Raw genomic sequence first — 12073 nt, 5'->3', positions numbered from 1 at the left:
ATTTAAGACATTTGCATTTTCAGCAAGATTATACAGAGTGAAATGCAGGGAAAATTGTGTGAACAAAATTGAGTGAGTTATGTATACTAGAAATTGTTTGTGTGCTACAAAATATTTTTTTTTTCTGTTTATCTGATTTTTTATTTATTTTTAATTTTTTATATGGAGCTGTCATACACATTCAGACATGAGAGATTTGTGCATATTTGGCTGTTTTTTATTTTTTTGAGGGAATTTATCAAGACAAAAGGTTTCTCTGGATGGCAGATACTCCTCCTGTCAGAAAATGCATAGAGGGTGAAATGCAACCCTTCATTAACAACATAATTGTGTTCCTTTAGGAATTCTAGATCCAGCCAATCATCATTATAAAGGATGAAGTGTGTAATTTATGTGCTACTAGTTTCACCAAATGGAATTGCAGAAGGAATGATTTTTTAAACACAGAATGGGTCGAATTAGTCGAACATTGGTTGAACAAACAGAATAGTCCTGACCCAAACTCAAGCAATTGGTTGAACCAATGTTACTATGTCGAACTGTGGTTTGTTTTTCAAAATAATTGTATGCCCACTATGGTTGCATGTTCCATTGCTGCAAACAGTTCCTGAAACCATAGTTCCAACAAACATTTGCAAACAGCATTGCAAATTGGAGTGAATGGAACTACAGCTCTCCACCTGTGGTTAGAAGCATAGTTTCTTGTTAGTTTGCTGTGCGGACATACTTTCACTTTGATTTGGCTTTGTAGTGTATGTGTAAATGAGCTATTATAATTTGATATTCACAGAATTGATTACTCCACCCAATGCATAACGTCATAACCACAGCTCTATATTGTTGGACTAGCGTGGTTCAAACCATGGACTTGTGATATAGTTACTATGGTTTCGGGAAACAGTCATGACTAGCAAGTTAATTTCTTCAATGATTGTGCTATGGTTGTTAAGCAGTGAGTTATGTTGTTGTATGGGAAACGCACCCCTGATCGTAATGCTCCAACAAAAAAATTTGTTTACATTCACATCACTGATAACAACCAAAAATCAGTTTATTCAAAAATCAGACAATGTAATAAAACTGTTCACATGAGACCTCAATTCTTTGTTATCTACCTTTTATGTAAAGATGTAAACAGGCATGCACAGAACACTTGATTACATTGGATAAGGTTAGAATAATGGCAATAAATGTGTTTGCATGCAGAGCAAAATTGCAGAAATAGCCAAATATCTACTTCAATGTACATCAATGTTTGCTTAAACCATTTATAACATTTCCCTGATAAAGGAAAACCATTTGAGTTTGCATGACCTTACACATTGTCTGCTTATTAAGCAACATCAGTGTAAGCCACAAAGTTGCTTACTGCTTCCTTAAAAATGACTATACAAAGGACTTGTAAATGCACATTAAGATGGGAAATAAATAGAGTTTTAATACACACACACACACACACACACACACACACACACACACACACACACACACACACAAAATGTAAATTACTTTGAATATGACCTTTTAATACAACATAATGTATTTATTTTAAAGGAATTCTAGATCCAGTTTGAATGCATAAAAAATATTATAAAAAATATTTGGTTGAAAAACATAAAAGTATATTTGTTTCTTCATCTGTCCATTTTTATGACTGAGTGTGGGTAAATGCAATGTGTTTTAATAATCTTCATAAATATTGTTACACCCCAGATAAGGTTTGTCTTCCACACAGTTCATTTTGTGAGAAATCAAAGGCCTCTCTCGTGGTGAGCTGGGAATGTTTGTGCATGTTAATGCCATCAGCAGTCTGTCTGGCAGCCCATCGGCTTGTTCTCCCAGCCGGAGGAGCTCCGAAAGAATCCCAGCCCTGGGCAATGACCTCGCTGCCCTTGTGCTACATGACAGCACCACAGGAAACTGCTCAAGATGGTCCAACTAAAGCTAATGAGATTCCCCACTACAAACAATGATTCTGGGATGGAAACTAAAAGCATTCTGATAAAGATATTAAAAAGCTCATGCTGAGAACATGGGGGATGCGCTGCTGAGATCAATTGACAATATTAGCAGGTAGTCTCTAATAGATTTTAAATGGCTATCATAATTAAAGTTGTGATTAGGCTGAAAAGAGGGCCAAGGAGAATTCTTCTGAGCTCCACTGTCAGAGGCAGTACTTGCAGCTTCAGCTTATATTAGCACAAGTTTCACATAATTTGAAAGAAAGCGATGACCTACCAAGAGAGTACATGGGTAAACGTGTAGCTATACAGCAGATATTACTGTTACCACTCCGGCAAATACCTCTCCCTTAAGCCTATGCATGAGGAGTGTTTTGTTTTATTACCTTGCAAGATAAGTCAGGGGAAAAAAAGGCTTTTAAGTACCTGGGGAATTAAAATATTCTGGCTCGTCATATTAGTGTCTGTTCTCAGTTTTCATGCCGGGCACATAATTATAACAGTGTTTTAAATTGATCCTGGAAGAAAGATGGGTTCAAGTGCAAATTAATTTCAGATTACCACAACAAAGACAATAAATTCTTGACGTGCGTGCCAGCAAAACGCTTTCGAGAGGCCTCAAGGTCCCGTCCCAGCCTCCCCAGCAATTCGACGATAAACAAAGATCTTTTTCCGCTTAAATTACACTAATGATCCAACATGGTGCCAGTGACTACCTGGTACACCCCCCCACCAATCTACCCTCAACTCCCATCACAGGAGTGGAGCTCATTAACAGGTCTATCTGTCTGAGAGACGGCTATGGCTTCATTAGACCAGCCCGAATCCACTGTGCAAGGCTGACTTTGTCCTTTGTGCTAAAGAAGTCATCTTGGCTTGGCGGTGTACGACAATCAGAAAGGGAAGACATGAAGACAACAGAGATTAAATATGGAGAAGGCAATGTTGGAGAGTTAGTAACTGGCATTACTAAAAGGTTAGTTCATTTTGGTAATTGCTAAACTTTTATTTCACACTGGCCAGACTGTGCCTCCCCTGACTCTGTCTGTCTCGTCTGAGTGTTTTGCCTATGTTGGTTTCGTCTCTCACTCCCTCTTGTGTCTTGCAGGTGCCATGTTGAGTTTGCCAGCCCCAGTTGCCTTGGCAACGAAGTTACCAATCAGCTGATCATTTCGGCACCTGTTCTCCCAATTACCTCTCCCTATATCAGCTCCCTTGGTGTTCAGTCCTGTGCTGTATTATTTAGTTTGATACTAGTTTCAACTAGTCTTTACTGGTTCTGTTTTTCTGCATCGAGAGACAGTTGGTTGTACTTCGGTTTATTTTTGTAAAGTCTTGAATTTAGCTTCCTGCCTTTGGGTTCTCCATTACTCTCTGCTGAAATTTTAATTTGAAAGGAATTGTATTAGTAAAGTATTTTTGAAATTTTTTTAAAATGGTGTACTCCTATGAGATGAAGTGCAGTAGGTCTATCAGTCATAATCATAGTCTTATCAGTCCTAGGGGAAAAAGCTTCTCTTCTATATTGTGCTGGTCGCACATTCATTAGTGCCACTTTATTGAGCTCACATGACTAGCCAATTATATTTAATCTGATGCCTTCATTTGTGGAATAAATTCATAATGGCTAACTGTGAATAGGGCATTTTTACAACAACAATGCTAACTGAGAACTTATATGTGTTTGAACAAGCAAAGCGATAAAACCTACAGAGTTAGCTTTGATTTGACAAAGGATGTCAACAATAAGAGAACTCTAAAAACATTTTACGTAGACGAATTTTTTATAGTGTTGCTAATTTTATTTTAATCATGCAGCTTAGCTGTTTTATTGGGTAGCGGGAAAGCACTGACAAACACTTCGACAACATTTTTATGGACGGTATTTAAAAAAGAAAATGTGTTTGGTATTTTCTGTCGCTGTTATGAATCTGAACTGGCTATGCCTGATTTGCAAATTAATCACTCTTTTGAGTCTGAACTGCTTTGATTCAGTTCAACCTGAATCACACTGAATCGTTTGGAGCATATTCTCACTCAGTAATGCAGTAAAGTAAAGTTTTTCTTTACATAGTTTTTCAATTAACAAGCTGTTTTATCCAATGACGAGTTGTGTAGCGTGACAATGAGTTAAATTGCTGCTCTTTGCCATGATAGTGAAATGTGCACTTTTAAGTTCTCCTCTGTCATATACTGTATTGCATTGATACATGTGATTTGTTTTATTGACTCAGTTTATTTGGAAAGTTCATTTAAATAAATGATTCATTTATCAAAGAAACGATTTACAGATTCCTGTCCCTTTACCTAAGTAGGCATTCTCAACCTTTTGTCTATTGAAATATGTAGTTAAATGAATCTGTCCATCACGGTTCTTGGCTCAGTTATACAACCCGTTCTCACTTCCAAGGCATCAAATACAGCAAATACTGAAACAAGAGCCTAGCACTTCAATCTACTGATGCCGAGAGCCCCCTCTAGCTGTTGCTCAATTATCAGGTTTCCTCTTATCGGTTGCGTGTAAATTAGTCTGTTTAAATTTATAGTTATATTAAAGTTATAATACTTGATATGACTTCCCCTATTCATAGTTATACTTAAAAGAGTATAATGCAATATAAAACAAGCAACATCCAATTTTAATGCAGCAGAAGCTAATAAAGTTAATCGTATAGATTACAGATTAGTAACGTCCCAATGGAGTGTGTGCAGGGGCATGAGCACGAGCAACAGGTAGCTGGCTGCAGTTCACTTAACGGCCAAGGGTGTCATTATTAACAAGGGTTTCTGAATCTTACATACTGCACGTATAAATGTAGTGGGTTACTTTTCATTAGTATTTTGTAGTGTAAATAACTGTTTTCAAAAAGTAGCTTCACTGTAATTTAACTACGTTTAAAATTTTTTAGCTTCAAAATAGCTTCCCAAACACTGGGAGCAGGTCAGATTTTTCTTTTTCTTGTTTACTATTTTTCAGGTCTCTCAGCGATGGTTTGCACATCATCAGTGCTGTATTATTCGGCACAAAACATCCAAAGGAGTCTCAAGCTGATACAGCCTTGTCTTTTCTGTCTGCCGTCTGGATTTCATCTCACTTCATGAGTGCTGATTTCTTCTCCCCTTCTTTATGCCCGTTCTCTCAATCCTTCAGTTTCTGACCGCATTCTTCCCCTCCCCTCCATGTGTGGTGAATGGAGACCAAACACGGAGGCTCAACTCCTGCATCTATCCATCCATCTATCCATCAGCAAAGCTTCTATAGGAGCTAAACATCTCCTTCAGCCCCTCTGGGAATCTGCTAGGAATGGAGTGCTGAAAAAATTCAAGTCAGGCCTCATTAGCTTCTCATTACCTTTGCAAACCGAAAACGAGAGAGAGAGACAGAGAGAAAGAGAAAGAGAGAGAGAGATTTTCTAAATTGTCAGGAGTGCAGGGCCATGGGAATCTATGAGAATCACTTTCCAGGGAGTGCACATTGAAGCATGCAGGATCGTTGCTCACAGAGGGAATTAAAGTTTTATTTCCATTTCGGTAACCCAATAACAGCGTCATTAAAGACATTTTTTTAGGTTGAATACGCCATCACTTATCACAGCCCAAGTCAGTTTCCAGCCCTTTAACAGAGGGTGGCATGCTTTATAAACCTGCCATGTTGAATTAGGGCTATGCTAAACATCACCTTTTGAAGTTTCCCTTTTCTCTATCCCTTCTCTCTTTCGCACAGTTTATTTTTAATAACACATTTTTTTTTTTAACCTTCCATTCACTTGCTCCACTAATCTGCATCTCCCCGCCTGAGGGATGTGGTAGCGTTCTTGAGCGCACAGCTGGGGGAATCCCTCTTCACTCTATGTCTCTGATGGCGTTGTACAAAGAATTGTTGATTCAGGGCGAATTAGGGTATTTGAGATACTCGTTGAAAACACAAACACAGCACAACACTCCAGAGAGGGAATTCATTACAGAAAAACAGCAGAAAATGGTTGAAATGAAATAAAAAAACAACAGTAGTGCTGTAAAACAATTTCTCACGCAATTAATTTCACACCTGTGTGTGCATGTGTTTGCAGGTTTTGTTAGATTCTGAAATAAAATAAGTTTTATGGTTAATAGTCCTCCCAAAAGTGAAAATTATGTCATTATTTACTGTCAAAATGTATTCTGTCATGTCAAAAATGCACTAAAAATGCAATATGGGTTAACCTGTATTTAAAAAAAAATATCCCTTCACATATATATGAAATTCTCTAAGTGAATAGTGACTGTCTGGGTCAAATAATTAAAAAACACTTTAAAACCAAAGTAAAAGTTGTCAATGCAACTCATGCACTATTTTCCATGTCTTCTGAAATCATGTCCTATTCCCAAACAAATAATGATTTTTAATGAATTAATAGAACCGATTTGCGATGCGTTGGTAGATCAACCAACTACAAGGTTTGACTTTGTTTAGGCGTAAAACTGTGAGATATAAATATGAGTTGCAAACAACATTTGAATATTCAATTTTATCCATCAGTAACATATTAAAAATCATAATAATGTTGTTATCAATAATGTTAGAATGATAAACAACAATTGAAGCAAATATATATATATATATACCAATAGTCAAAATACTGAGATAAACAGCAATTTATGATATGTAAAATGCTGCGACAGGACTGACAACACTTTTAAATGATGACTTAATCATTCTTGACCCAGATTTATAAAATAAAATAAAAATAAATAAATAATGATTTGCTAAAATGAACCAGAATTCTCAATGCTATATGTGTAACAGACTGAGATTTGAGTTATTGTTCACTTTTCAAATCATATTAAATAATTGATCCAGTAATTGAACCTGTAAAATGTTTTTTTTATATATTGTTTTTATGATTTTGTTGTTGTGTGTATTGTATATTGCTATTATGTATGTACAGTATATGGTATACTTTATATTCATTCTTTATATGTATAACTGCAACATGAGGACCACATACCCAAGTTTTTTACTCATCATTACACTTTCTTTATAAATCAAATATTAAACAAAAATTAAACACTGTATATGTTTATAACTTCTATTGAAATTGGGGTGTAGGAGCAATTTAAAAACTGGGGGGATATATTAAGACATTATACAAAAAATATTCTACTCAATTAGAAATGCCATCAAGTTATAATTATTCTTCTTTTTCTCTTTTTGATGTTGATTAAATATAATTGTGTGTGTGGATATCCGGTTGGTCATTATTAGTTTGCATTAGCAGGACTGTGCTGTGTCCCAGTGAGAAGGCAGTCAGCAGGGGCAGCCAAACAGGATTATCTCTTTACAGTTCAAGGCCGTCTTTCAATATGGACCCTAATCCGTTAAGGGTCAAGGGATATTCACACCCTCATGCACCCAACCCTGTTCAGTCACATATGTTACACTGCCATCGCCACATCACAGGGATGAGATACTCAACCATATGATTTCATAGTGTGATTATGACATCTGACTTTATGACTAAGACGTCGATAATTAAAAAGGCTCAGGCAAGGTTGAACAGATAATGTGTGTTTCTTAGTAATTGATTCAGCAATTAAATATTTAGCATATCCACATTAGAGTGTGAAAACTGTGGTGATAACCCCAATAACATAATTCTCATAATGTATGGGTTAAGTTGTCTTTAACTACTAAGTACGAACATTAAAATATGTGAAATACAATGCATTTATTGTGTAACTACATGTTCTGCAAAATTCTCACAAGATTCACTTTTGCTGCCAGTGAAGATGAGGTACGTCTAGGTGTAAAAATATAAATATATATATATATATATATATATATATATATATATATATATATATATATAGTTTGGGTTATATAGGGGTTAGGTTTTACACGAACAAGAGTGCGATATGGCCCTGTATGTGATTCGGCCTCAGGTAATCACAGCAGTGCTGATTTAGGGCCATATAGCACGATTGTGAGTGTATACAACAGTTCAATGAACAAGTAATTTTTTTTTAAATTAGGAACAATTGAGTACTGTCATAAAAACACATTTGTGCATGGAACTACTTCCTTACGCGATGGATCAGAATCTGCCGTTGCTAGTTCAAACCAAATGATGCGTCCAAGCCTTCATTAGTAATTAAAAAATGTCACTTCAGAAATAGTATCACGGCTTGTGCTGTTTCTACCAAGTTATTGGATAAACAAGGATGGATGTGTGTGTGTGTGTGTGTGTGTGTGTGTGTGTGTGTGTGTGTGTGTGAGAGAGAGAGACGAAGCATGTGTGATCACCTTTTGCCACACCCAAGCAGAGATGCTTACAGCTTTCTGAAGGTCAGCTTTCTCAGTGGAAAAATAGCCGTCCAAGTGGGAGAATTCACTATAGAAACATCTACGTTACGTATGTAACCTCCATTCCCTGATGGAGGGAACGAGACGTTGTGTCGAATAAGCGACACTAGGCGTCTCTCTTGAGTGCCGAATATGCCTCTGATCTATGAAAAAAAGGCCAATGAGAATTAGGCAGACAGTATTTGCATACCCCACCCCCGGACATACGGGTATAAAAGCAGAGAAATACATCGAGTTCATTCAGGAGTTTTCTGAGGAGCCGGAAATGGTCCGGCCACGACAGTGGCTAGGCTCAGCGACGTGGCAGGGAGGACATAACGTCTCATTCCCTCCATCAGGGAACGGAGGTTACATACATCTGTTGCTAACTTTGACATTGTGTCGAAGCAGCGACACTAGGGGTCCAATTTAAATCATGCCATGCGCTGAGCCATGTAGGTGTACTGCTGACACAAGAGCGGCTAATTAGTCATTAGCGTCAGACGCCGCACTCTCCGATCCACCTTGAGCTCTAGAGGATAGGCAGGCTGGCTGTAATATATATATATATACGTTCCCGTATATATATATATATATATATATATATATATATATATATATATATATATAAGAAAAATAATGCACACCGGGTGGTAATGCGGTCACGACGTGAAGCGGAGTGGCCGTTACACCTCGGGTGTGCATTATTTTTCTAATAATTCAACGGCCCGTCGTCAATTATTCCGCTTATACTACAGTTACCACACCTCGAAACATTGTTCAGATGATGTGATTCTAGACGTTTGTCAAGTTTTTGTCATTAAAACGCTCTTGTATGTAGGACTAATTTCTTACGCATCTAATCCCATGCCTCCGTTGCTAATTCCAAAACGTCATTTTAGAGTTAGTAACGGAGGTTTGAGCCACTGACAGCAGACTAATGCAGTTATTAGTGTAGTTATTAGAGAGACAGAGGTTGCAATAATGAGACAGAAAATCATAGTGCGTCATATTATTTAATTTATTTATTAATTCATACGTTATAATTCATTTGTTAATTCGAACGAATTTATTTATTAAAATTAAACTGCACGTTAAACACATTGATAGCCCAAGCTGTTGTTTTTTGGTGTTTTCTTCATGTTTTTCGCCCTCGAGTCGGTCTAGCTGTTCTTCGCTGATTGTTTTATGTCTTTTGTTGTTGCCGGCTGCCTTTGATGTCCTCTTCCGTTTATTTGTTTTTTCATCTGAGCTATCCAATACTGCGGTCGTCCAGTTGTTAAAATGTTTATGTTCACCATAAATATTAAAATTTACTTCCGGAAAATCAAAATAGTCTGTCATTTTTTTTTCCTCTTGAAGTTGAAGTGGATTTGTCGCTGTCACTTCTTGTTATGAATTGTATCCTACTTTCCGTTATTACAGTTGACTACGCGAAGTGATATGGAACTGTAATGCGGTCAAGACCTGCCTGGAACTACTTTAGCCATGCGTTTCCCTGAAAATAATTGCACACCTTAGAACGTTCTCAACCAATCAGAATCAAGCATTCAACAGCCCTGTAGTATAAATATATAGATATATATATACACTCACCTAAAGGATTATTAGGAACACCTGTTCAATTTCTCATTAATGCAATTATCTAATCAACCAATCACATGGCAGTTGCTTCAATGCATTTAGGGGTGTGGTCCTGGTCAAGGCAATCTCCTGAACTCCAAACTGAATGTCAGAATGGGAAAGAAAGGTGATTTTGAGCGTGGCATGGTTGTTGGTACCAGACGGACCGGTCTGAGTATTTCACAATCTGCTCAGTTACTGGGATTTTCATGCACAACCATTTCTAGGGTTTACAAAGAATGGTGTGAAAAGGGAAAAACATCCAGTATGCGGCAGTCCTGTGGGCGAAAATGACTTGTTGATGCTAGAGGTCAGAGGAGAATGGGCCGACTGATTCAAGCTGATAGAAGAGCAACTTTGCCTGAAATAACCACTCGTTACAACCGAGGTATGCAGCAAAGCATTTGTGAAGCCACAACACGCACAACCTTGAGGCGGATGGGCTACAACAGCAGAAGACCCCACCGGTACCACTCATCTCCACTACAAATAGGAAAAAGAGGCTACAATTTGCAAGAGCTCACCAAAATTGGACAGTTGAAGACTGGAAAAATGTTGCCTGGTCTGATGAGTCTTGATTTCTGTTGAGACATTCAGATGGTAGAGTCAGAATTTGGCGTGAACAGAATGAGAACATGGATCCATCATGCCTTGTTACCACTGTGCAGGCTGGTGGTGGTGGTGTAATGGTGTGGGGGATGTTTTCTTGGCACACTTTAGGCCCCTTAGTGCCAATTGGGCATTGTTTAAATGCCACGGCCTACCTGAGCATTGTTTCTGACCATGTCCATCCCTTTATGGCCACCATGTACCCATCCTCTGATGGCTACTTCCAGCAGGATAATGCACCATGTCACAAAGCTCGAATCATTTCAAATTGGTTTCTTGAACATGACAATGAGTTCACTGTACTAAAATTGCCCCCACAGTCACCAGATCTCAACCCAATACAGCATCTTTGGGATGTGGTGGAACGGGAGCTTCGTGCCCTGGATGTGCATCCCACAAATCTCCATCAACTGCAAGATGCTATCCAATCAATATGGGCCAACATTTCTAAAGAATGCTTTCAGCACCTTGTTGAATCAATGCCACGTAGAATTAAGGCAGTTCTGAAGGCGAAAGGGGGTCAAACACAGTATTAGTATGGTGTACCTAATAATCCTTTAGGTGAGTGTATATATATATTTGTATATATGTATTTGTTTTGTTTTGTTTTTTTGTTTATATATATATATATGTAGGGATCCCTAAACATTTATATTATATTTCGAATTCCAGTGTATTTTAATTCAAATGCAAATTGTGACGCTGCGAGTGATACTGTTGGTTTAGGGTGTTTAAAACGTGTTTTATTCATTTATTTCCCCATTATATTTAATTTGATTTTCTTATGAAGATTTATGTCATGTTAAATATGTAAACTACATGAACCAAAATGCTTTGTGGTAGTTTACAGGGTTTTTCTTGTAGTTTAGACCAGTGTGAAGCTTTATTCAACTGAGATAGTGTTTTCTGACCAATCACTGAGCAGTGTTGTTTTGGTCCCCCCCCCCCCCGGTTCATGTGAAAAGACAGAGATACTTCTCGAGGCAGACGGAGAGTTAACACGCGTCTGATCCTTCTCTCCAGTTTGCTCGTTTATGGAGACTGATATATTCTGAATATAATGCCCAAAACCACAAGAAACAGAGAAGTGAGTAACAACGTTTAGTGTTTATATCTTACACGAACATTTTGTGAACTTTGTTTGAACATTGTGCTCAAGACATCACATCACCATGTGAGTGAGTGCAGAGCAATGACTGTTTGTGAATATTTCTGTGATAACTCTCATTAAGAGAACTTAAAACAGTGTCTGTTGAACAGTTGATCGTATACATAATTGTATCCTGTTTGTGCGTCGGACAGTGGATAAACAATTTGATCGGAGAGAGATTCAAAGAGACTGGATTCACCTGATGCACGTCACGTTTTCAGTCCACGTGAGACGGGAGATCAATCGCCAGAGAAAAGCTTGAATCAAGAAGTGACAGGCTCTTCATTTGATTCTTCATGTTTTCATTTCTAAATAAACATTGTTATTCCTTTTCCTTAAACTTGGTCAATTCTATCTTTTTCATATTGTCATTTTTTCATAAGTTTCTAGGGAACAGTCCAATGTGAT

The sequence above is a fragment of the Xyrauchen texanus genome, chromosome 17 (assembly GCF_025860055.1).
Source record: "Xyrauchen texanus isolate HMW12.3.18 chromosome 17, RBS_HiC_50CHRs, whole genome shotgun sequence".
In the NCBI taxonomy this organism is placed as follows: domain Eukaryota; kingdom Metazoa; phylum Chordata; class Actinopteri; order Cypriniformes; family Catostomidae; genus Xyrauchen; species Xyrauchen texanus.
Note: the sequence above shows the minus strand (reverse complement) of the source record.